Source organism: Mus pahari, chromosome 13, assembly GCF_900095145.1.
Source record: "Mus pahari chromosome 13, PAHARI_EIJ_v1.1, whole genome shotgun sequence".
Classification (NCBI taxonomy): domain Eukaryota; kingdom Metazoa; phylum Chordata; class Mammalia; order Rodentia; family Muridae; genus Mus; species Mus pahari.
In genome coordinates this window covers 55,658,726-55,668,062 of record NC_034602.1, presented here as the reverse complement: position 1 = coordinate 55,668,062, position 9,337 = coordinate 55,658,726, and positions in this window count along the sequence as shown.

Genomic DNA, 9,337 nt, shown 5'->3' with positions numbered 1-9,337 from the left:
AGGGTTTCTCTGTATAGCCCTGGCTGTCCTGGAACTCACTTTGTAGACCAGGCTGGCCTTGAACTCAGAAATCTGCCTGCCTCTGCCTCCCGAGTGCGCCACCACACCTGGCTGCCTGGCTGCCAAGGGACACTTTTAAAAAGGCTTGAATATCATGAGCAAAGAGATGAAACTGATCCCTTGCTGCTTCGGAGGATCTGCCTTTGAGCATCGCTGAGGTGAGCTCCTGGCATTCTCTGGATCCCTCTACGAAGCCATGGAGACAGCATCCTGTCAGGAGACCTGGGCCAGAGTAATACCAACACCTTAGTGGTCCGAATCATCCTCCCGTGGCAGGTCTGTAGCTACGTTCCTTACTAAAAAAGCAAGAGTCACAGGTAATCACACTGGCACACTGGAAGAATGTGCTCAGGTGCCCAGGTGCCCCAGAGTCCCCACTTGGAGGTGTGTGTGTGTGTGTGTGTGTGTGTGTGTGTGTGAAGGGAAACAGGGATGGGTTGGAGAGAACACAGGCTACTAAGGTGACTTTACACTTGGTCTTTATCTTAGTTAGGGTCTCACTGCTGTGAAGAGACACTATGACCAAGGCAACTCATATAAAGGTAATCATTTAATTGGGGGTGGCTTACAGTTTCAGAGGTTCAGTCCATTATCATCATGGCAGGAAGCAAGGCAGTATGCAGTCAGACATGGTGCTGGAGAAGCCTAGAGTTCTGCATCTTGATCCAAAGGCAGCCAGGGGGAGGGGACCCTTCTACACTGGGAAGAGCCTGAGCATAGGACCTCAAAATCTACGCTCATAGTGACCCACTTCTTCCAATAATGCCACACCTCCTAATAGTGCCACTGCCCCATGGGTCAAGCATATTCAAACCACCACAGGGCCCTCGGGTTGAGCACAGTCAGACAGCTGGGAGAGGGCCATACTCCTTGCTCCCTGATAGAGATGAAGAACGTTTCAACTACGAAACAAGTTCATAGTCGTCTCTGCGGTTATTTCATAAACAGTCATTGCTGGAATCACAAATAGGAAAGTTGTACTTGTTTGGTAGAACGGATTTTACAGTGTTTGTTGTTGTTGTTGTTTGTTTGTTTGTTTGTTTTGGTGGCGGGGGAGGGGGACTTTTTGTTGTTTGCTTATTTTATGTATATGAGTACTTTGTTTACATGCCCACCTGTACACCAGGACTTCAGATCCCATTATAGATGGTTGTGAGCCACCATGTGGTTGTTAGTTGAACTCGGGACCTCTAGAAAAGTAGGGCAGCCAGTGCTCTTAACCACGGAGCCATCTCTCCAGCCGCAGCAACACTTATAAAGGAAGCCATTTAATTGGGGCTTACTTGCAGTTCAGAGGTTAGTCCACTGTTTTCATGGTGGGAAGCAAGGAGGCGCGCAGTCAGACATGGTGCTGGAGAAGAAGCTGAGAGCTCCCAATCAGGATTAGCAGACAGCAGGCAGAGAGAATGATACAGGGCCTAACTTGAGCTTCTGAAACAAACCTCAAAGACTATCCCCAAGTGACACACTTCCTTCAGCAAGACCACACCAACTCCAACAGGGACAAAACCTCCTATTAATGCCACTCCCCATGAGCCTATGGGGGCCATTTTCATTCGAACCCCCACAGCACTCTTATGTTGGCCTTCCAGTTGTGTAAAATGTATTGTTCTCTGGGACTTTAAAATTCGGTAGAAGTGGTCAAGAAAAAAAAAGTATGTTTTCACGAGCTGCACGTGTGTGTGTGTGTGTGTGTGTGTGTGTGTGTTTATGGGGGGAAGGAAACCCTCTATGTTTACTTTATTTGTTTTATCCCAAGGTATTTCTAGCTTAATATAATGCCTAGACCCTAGTTTGCTATTTAAAGTAAATATTTACTTTAAATAGCAAATAAAAAGCATATATATGAGACTATTAGGGGAAAAAAGGTCGTTTTCCAGTAGGGCTTGTGGCAGCTGTTCTACAAAAGGCCACAGAGCAGTTTGCCATGCTTCCTAGAAGTTCAGAGTGGTGTGCAACATCTCCCTCACAGGCAACTAAGTTGCCAAATAGCCCAGTCTTTCAATCTCCTAAAAACAATCTTGCTAAAGTCTAAGAAGATAAAAGAATAGCCACCCCCATTCTCTCCCCGGAATGGCTGATAGGTAGATCTGACTTATTGTCCCCTGCTAGCTTCCTGCCCTCATTGCTCCCTCCTGTCACCCTCTAGACAGCCTGGCTTCTGCAGGAGTGTCCACATTTACTGGAGAGCAGCAGGCACTTCCTGACTGGCTCCTTCCACACAAGGAACCTCTGTTTGCTTTGAGAGTACTCTGTCACCCCTGGTGAGCACAGAGCCCCCAGTGCTGGAACAGCTATTTTATGGGCATATGGTTTTTTGTTTTGTTTTGTTTTGTTTGTTTTGAGCAATAAATTACAATATTGCTAGCCCTTTAAAAAGCAACACTGTTTACTGGATAATGTTTAAGAAAATATAATGTTTGTCAGGAATTCCTTTCAAGTAGTAGAGAATATATTATGGTATTTTTTTTCTTAAATATTATACAGTTCCCCTGGAGAGTGGTGGAGTAGTGTTAGGAGTCATCTTACTTGGGAGGTTGTGTTTACTACACCTTTTGAATTCCTATGTGTACATCTGAGAAACCAGTTGACTTGGATCCAATTTAAAAAGAAAAAAGCAAAACAAACAAACAAAAAAAAATCACCATCTACGACAACATAACAAAAGAAAAAAAACAAACAGAAAGAAAAAAAATAAAAGAAAATGAATGTATTGGGACTGGGAGGTTGCTAAACCGAATGTGGTTACTTTGTGGCTAGCCTCAGTCAGCTTAAACAGATTCAAATCCAAGCCTCGAATCGGCTTTAGCCGACCAGGGGTCAAATTGGGGTCTTTTGTTAGGGACCTTTCTGAGTAGCTGGAGGGCATGGGAGGTGGAAGAAGGCAAGGGTGACCGGATTGGAGGTTGCTATTGTCACAGTTTCAGAGTGAAACTTCCCCCTTCCCCCTCCCCCGGTTTTATTTTTATATTATTTTACTTTGTTCGCTGTTGTTGAATAGAAGGCTGAGCGGGAGTGAGAGAAGAAAGGGGAGGAGGGGAGGGAGGGAGAGAGAGAGGGAGGGAGGAAGACGGAGAGGGAGGGAGGGAGGAGCTAGAAGGTAGACTGCAGAGGCAACCTTTAGGCTGGCTAGCCCTCGCTGCCCTACCCCCAACCTCACTAACCCGTGGCCTCCACTCTGACCCACAGACAGAATACAAATGAGCGCTTCTCCGGGACAGGACACTAACTGGCAGTGGCCGGCTAGAGCTCAGGACATTTTTCTAAACAATTCACTAATCAGAAGTGACTGAGGCTCTGAGGAGAATACAGGCCAGCCTCGGTTCTGCCCTCCATGCTAATGATGAAGGCAGTCAAGTGGATAGTTAAGGGCAGCGAGGTGAATAATTCTAAACGGATCGTTGAAAGGTAATGAAATGCACTAGGGGCTTGGGGGCAACAGATTTTTTTTTTTTTTTTTTGGTAGCAGACGTAGCTGTTTTCTCATGAGCCGGGTTTGCCCGAGTTTGCCTCTACTGAGCATTGGAACCCTGACTTTAGGAAGAAGCAGTTTGGGAAAGGTTTGGGTGGCAAAGGGGAGGGGATCTGGGATTAAGGATTCATGTAGCCTTGAAAGATCGAATAACTCCTCAGAGGAAGGCACCTGTGACAAAACAATTCACTGAAAACTGACAAAGCCTGCAAAACAAATGGAGAAAAAGAAACAGAACTCATCCCTTGCCAAAATTATATATGTGAAAATCTACCATTCTGAAGATTAATAGTCATCTGGGTGTGGGAGCTACATGTAGACTTCATTTATTCTCTTTTCTTCTTATTTGAATTATATACAGACTCAAGTCGCTACCACCACCCCCCAACACACACACTGTTGACAGAGTCCTGAGGACTGAGCCCAGGATTTTGTGCATGCCAAGCAAGCAGTCTACAGACTGGGTGACATCCCCAGCCCTTTTTATAATGAACAACATGAAGACGCAAAAAAAAAAGAAATTGGTGTGATGCAATTCTTACCCAGAATGTACAGAAGAGAATTGACCTAATGCTAACCACTCCACTGATGTGGCCCAGCAGGGAGTCTGCGCAGGTGACCCTTTGCTGCGCATGTTAGAAGTCCTAGCAGCCCCCTCTGATGCAAAGGTTTTCTTTACGAAATTCTCACTATGCGTGAATCGCCTTGGTTCTCCTTTCCTGAAAGTTTAAGAGATAACTTCAGAGACAGCTTTGGGTTACTGTGTTCTCATTAGGGCACTATCAGCTTCTATGTGTATTAGTCTGCTTTGTTTTGCTATAATAAAATACTCAACACTGGGTATACACACACACACACACACACACACACACACACACACACACATATATATAGCCAGCCAGGGGTCAAATTGGGGTCTTTTGTTAGGGACCGTTCTGAGTATCTGGAGGGCATGGGAGGTGGAAGAAGGCAAGAATGACTGGATTGGAGGTTGCTATTGTCACAGTTTATATATATATATATATATATATATATATATATATATATATATATATATAAAATCATTACTTAGGACATGGTACTGATATCTGTTCGTCACCCATGAGATAAGGTTACAGTGAATGGTATATGAACATGTGCATATGTTTGTGTATGTGTGTGTGTGTGTGTGAAAGAGAGAGAGAGAGAGAGAGAGAGAGAGAGAGAGAGAGAGAGAGAGAGAGGGAGGGAGACGGAACACATTGCCAAACAAGAAGGCAGAAGAACCTTTATGTTGTGAAGATTATTATGTAGTGAAGTAATCTGCTGCATCAAAATACAGTCAATAATTTCTTGCACATTTAAAAAGAGCTTTAAAATATAAAGTCTATTGTTTTCCAACTATTTAAATCATCTCAAAATCTACACTCTGAATTGCTGATCCCCAAAGGGATGAAGTAAGGGTGTCGGGTGTGCAGGCTAGTGTTATGTCAACCTAACACAAGCTAGAGTCATCAGAGTTAGGAGACTGTTGAGGAAATGCCTCCTAAAGATGAAGGCGTTTTCTTAATTAGTGACTGATGGGGGAATGGCCCAGCCCATTGTGAGTGGTGCCATCCCTAGGTTGGTGGTCCTGAGTGCTATAAAAAAGCAAGGTGAGCAAGCCAGGGCGAGCAAGCCAGTAAGCAGCGGCCTCCATGGTCTCTGCATCAGCTCCTGACTCCAGGTTCCTGCCCTGCTTGAGTTCCTGTCCTGACTTCCTTCAATGATGAACAGTGCTATGGAACTACAAGCCGAATAAACCCTTTCTCCCTAAACTTGCTCTCTGGCTATGGTGTTTCGTTGCAACAAAAGAAACCCTAACTGATACATGAGGCTGTGGAAAGTGAGCCCAGGTCAGTGACCTCAGGAGACCTTGGGAAGATCAGAGTTCTTCATTTTTGCCACATGAGGACAGAGTGCAGAGGTGACAAGCGGACCCTCACCAAATGCCATCTCCTGACATGTAGACCCGGGACTAGAACTCTGAGAAATAAAGTCTTGTTTATAAATACTTCATTCATGGTATTTGTACAGTAGCCTGAACACACTGAGACAAAAATCCTGGGAGTTCCTTGGTTGCTCCCTTTCAAGATGTTGCTATTGATCCTAAATCTGCCATCTGTGTGCTACTGGTGGCCATGGCCTTATTAAGGTCAGATGTTTAAGTTTTGTGTGTTGCTACAGCATTAAGCTTTCTGTGTTTTGAAGACTTCTTTCCACCCTTCCTCCCTTCCTCCCTTCCTTCCTTCCTCCCTCCCTCCCTTCCTTCCTCCCTTCGTTTCTTCCTCTTTCTTTTTCAGTTTTTTGGGACAGGGTTCCTCTGTGTAATAGCCCTGGATGTTCTGGAACTTGCTCCATAGACCAGGCTGAACCTTGAACTCAGAGATTCACCTGCCGCTGCCCCCCTGCGTGCTGGGATTAAAGGCGTGCACCACCACGGGCCAGCTAGAGTTGAGTTTCTAGTGCTGTTTATTGTGGTCTTGATACTGCTCAGGCTGTTCAATCTTGACCTGGTGTTTATCATCCATGCTTGCTCTCTTATCTGCTCATTTCAGGCTTCAAAAGTGCGGGCGGGGGTGGGGGGGGCACCTTACAGTACAGGTAACACAGTTCTGGGCGTGTCAGGCGGGGATCGTTGGGCGGGGGCATGTCAGTTACACAGTCTGCTGAAAAAGACTAAGAAGGCTTATACCCGTATCCCTCCTGAGTACGTGTGTGTGAGTAGCCATGGACCTGCCTCTAGACCAGTGAGAACTGAGCACTGGAGGAGGGCACTGGGCCTGAGGAAGGCCATTCTATTGGCTACCTAACAGCTTATGACATCCTTTCCTACCTGTATCTGCTTATGTGAAACAACAGTAGCTACCTCAGTCAGATTCCTTTCCTCATGAGCTACTTGGAGCAGCGGTTCTTAACCTGGGGGTCGTGACCACCATAGGGTCACATATCAGTTGTTCACATTATAATTTGTAATAGTAGCAAGATTACAGTTATGAAGTAGCAACAAGATGATTTTATGGTTGGGAGTCACTGCAGTGCGAGGAGCTGTTTTTGAAGGGTTACAGCATTGGGACAGATGAGAACAGTAGTAGGCCTTAGCAGTGTCCTTAGAGGGTCCTGCTGGAGGTTGGGCTTCTGTCTGCTCAGCTCTCTCTCCTGACCCTTTTCTCCTGGAAACAGCCCCAATTTGCTGGTCATAGCCACCTTAGCTAGCTCCATGTGTTCCCTCAGAGTCTCCTGTTTGATCCGCCTTTCTTCTCTGGTTAGGCATTCTTCAGTGAGAGACAGCCCAGAGCAAAGTAACAGGATATTTATAAACTAATTAAAATATAACAACAATAATAGTACTAAATAAATAAATGAGTGAATGAATAAATGAATTTGAACACAGGCACCCCGAATGGGTAGACAATGCTTACTTCAGAAGACATGAGTTGTTAAGTGGAAAGATCTCAGTGACAGATATGAGATAGCCCCTATGAGGTCGCAGATGTCTCTAAAATAACACAGTTATTGGCATTGCTCTTGGTTGGCCACAGGAACTGGATGGTAAGATCCTACAGCGGAAGACACAACAAGCACACTTTGGTTTCAGGACATAGAAAAGGAAGAGCAGGATTGACCTAGAATCTTCTTCCCTAATGACTAGCTTTCATAATGCTATGCAGGCCATTAGAGGATGGACAGTATTGTTCAGAGGCAGACACTGAAACATGAACTCACTCTGTAGACCAGGCTAGCCTTGAACTCAGAAATTCACCTGCCTTTGCCTCCTAAGTGCTGGGACTAAAGGCGTGCGCCATCACGCCCAGCTCAAAACCTATTTTTAATTATGGTTTTTAAACACTTTAATCTTCCTTGAAGCCCACCACCCACCAGAGGTATTGGAAAAGAAAGAATAAGGGGGGAAGTGGACCTGTTTTAAAAGGTTCTTTGGAGCAACTCCTGTCTGTGTTGTCTGGAAATTGACAGTTCAGTTCACAGGTTAGCAGTGGCAGCTTGAGTCACTCGAAGACACTAAGACACTTCATGGATATGCCAGCAGTGCAGTTTGGTAGAGTCAGGATGGCAGAAACAGATCAATAGTGGTAGCACCATCCGGCAGAGACAGCCAGGCCTTGGCCTTGGCCTTGGCACAAATCAGCAGGAGGGACCTGGAGGAAACACCAGGAGTAGTTCTCCTCTGTGCCTCTCTCAGGGAAGCCATCAGTGAAGATGCGAGACCAACAAGAGCTGCACAGCCAGCTCTATAAGTAAGCCAAGCTCAGCCCCATTACTGTCCATTGAGGCCTTTCTATACCCTCCAGACATCACGTGCCTCAGCGCGAGCATCCGAGCATCCGTCTCAGCTGACATGACTCTGACAATCAGCCTGAGTCCGCAGAAGAAACTGCAGCACACCACCAGAAGTTTTTTTGGAGCATTTCTCTCTATGGAGTCCCGACAAATGCAGCTCAATTACACATTGTAAGGCGGACCAATACATGTGCATTGATAGCAAAGAATCCCGTATCATATGTCCTTTGATGAGCTTGCTTTAGCAGGACATCCTTTCTCCTGTGTGTGCTTCAGCTAAATGTTAGAAGTTAGCCTTAGTCTTTCACCTGTGTCCACTTCAGCTAAACATTTCTTCGCGTTTGCCCCAGCAAAACACCATCCAACCGACTTTCCAAAGAACCCCTTGAGTTTCCACTTCACATGTGCCCACTAGTGTAATAGTGGTATGAGAGTTATAGGTGTATCCAACTGCTCTCTAAGTAGATATGAGGCCTGCTTCACAAGAGGGAACGCATGCCTATACAGCAAACCTGGCTAGAAGCTCAAGGCTCTGGAGGTCCTAGTGCCTATGAAGGAACTACCACTGTCGTCAAAACTGCCTTCTAAATATCATATTTATGCCTACAGATTAGTGTTGCTCTCAAGTACGGCTAGAGAACTGATGCATCAATTAACACAGAGACTCATAACTGAACCAAGGGTTGCGAAGAAGTGACTATTGAAGGCTCAGCCCCAAGTGGCACATCTGTATCAGACTCTAATCCAAGACTCAGCATGGAAGAGGGAAATAGAAAGAATATCAGAGCTGGAGGATGGGGAAGAGAGCTATAAAACACTATCTTCTGGACATGATCTGGCGATTGCACTTATCAATTCAGTGCAACAATTGTTAATTGCAGGAGACAATCCAACAAGACCAGGCAACATTCTAGAAAGAAGCACTAATTATACTTAGTGGTGGATTATTAGATAAAGCGGGGAGGACATGAGGTGGGAGAGGAATTTGTTGGGGAGTGCCCCCGAGAGTGGAAGAGTGGTTTTAAGATATGTTGTATTTGTGGATGGAATTGTCAAAGAATAAATGAAAGATACTGTCAAGAAAACAGTGGAATAGGAGAGGGCCTGTGACAAGGAGTTGGCAGGTTTACTAAACTCAATCAAATTAATATAGAATGTATAACTGTCTTGACTAAAAAAAATAAATAAAGTTGTAATGTTGCCCCTACATGGGGTGATAGCACCACTTAATGTCAGTTCAGGTATTAAAGAAAACCTTGAAACATAAATTTGTTTTATATAGGCTTTTTTAGAGTATAAAAGTAACCCGCCATGTTTAATGAAGAATGACTTCATCACATGTCTCCTTGACTCCAAGTCATACCTGTGGAAGAAGCATTTTACCTCCTGGAAAAAATGAATGATGGGGAGCTGGGTGATGGCTTATTGATAAAGTGCTTGTGTGAAGCATGGATAGGAGAAGAGGAGGAGGAGGAGGAGGAGGAGGAG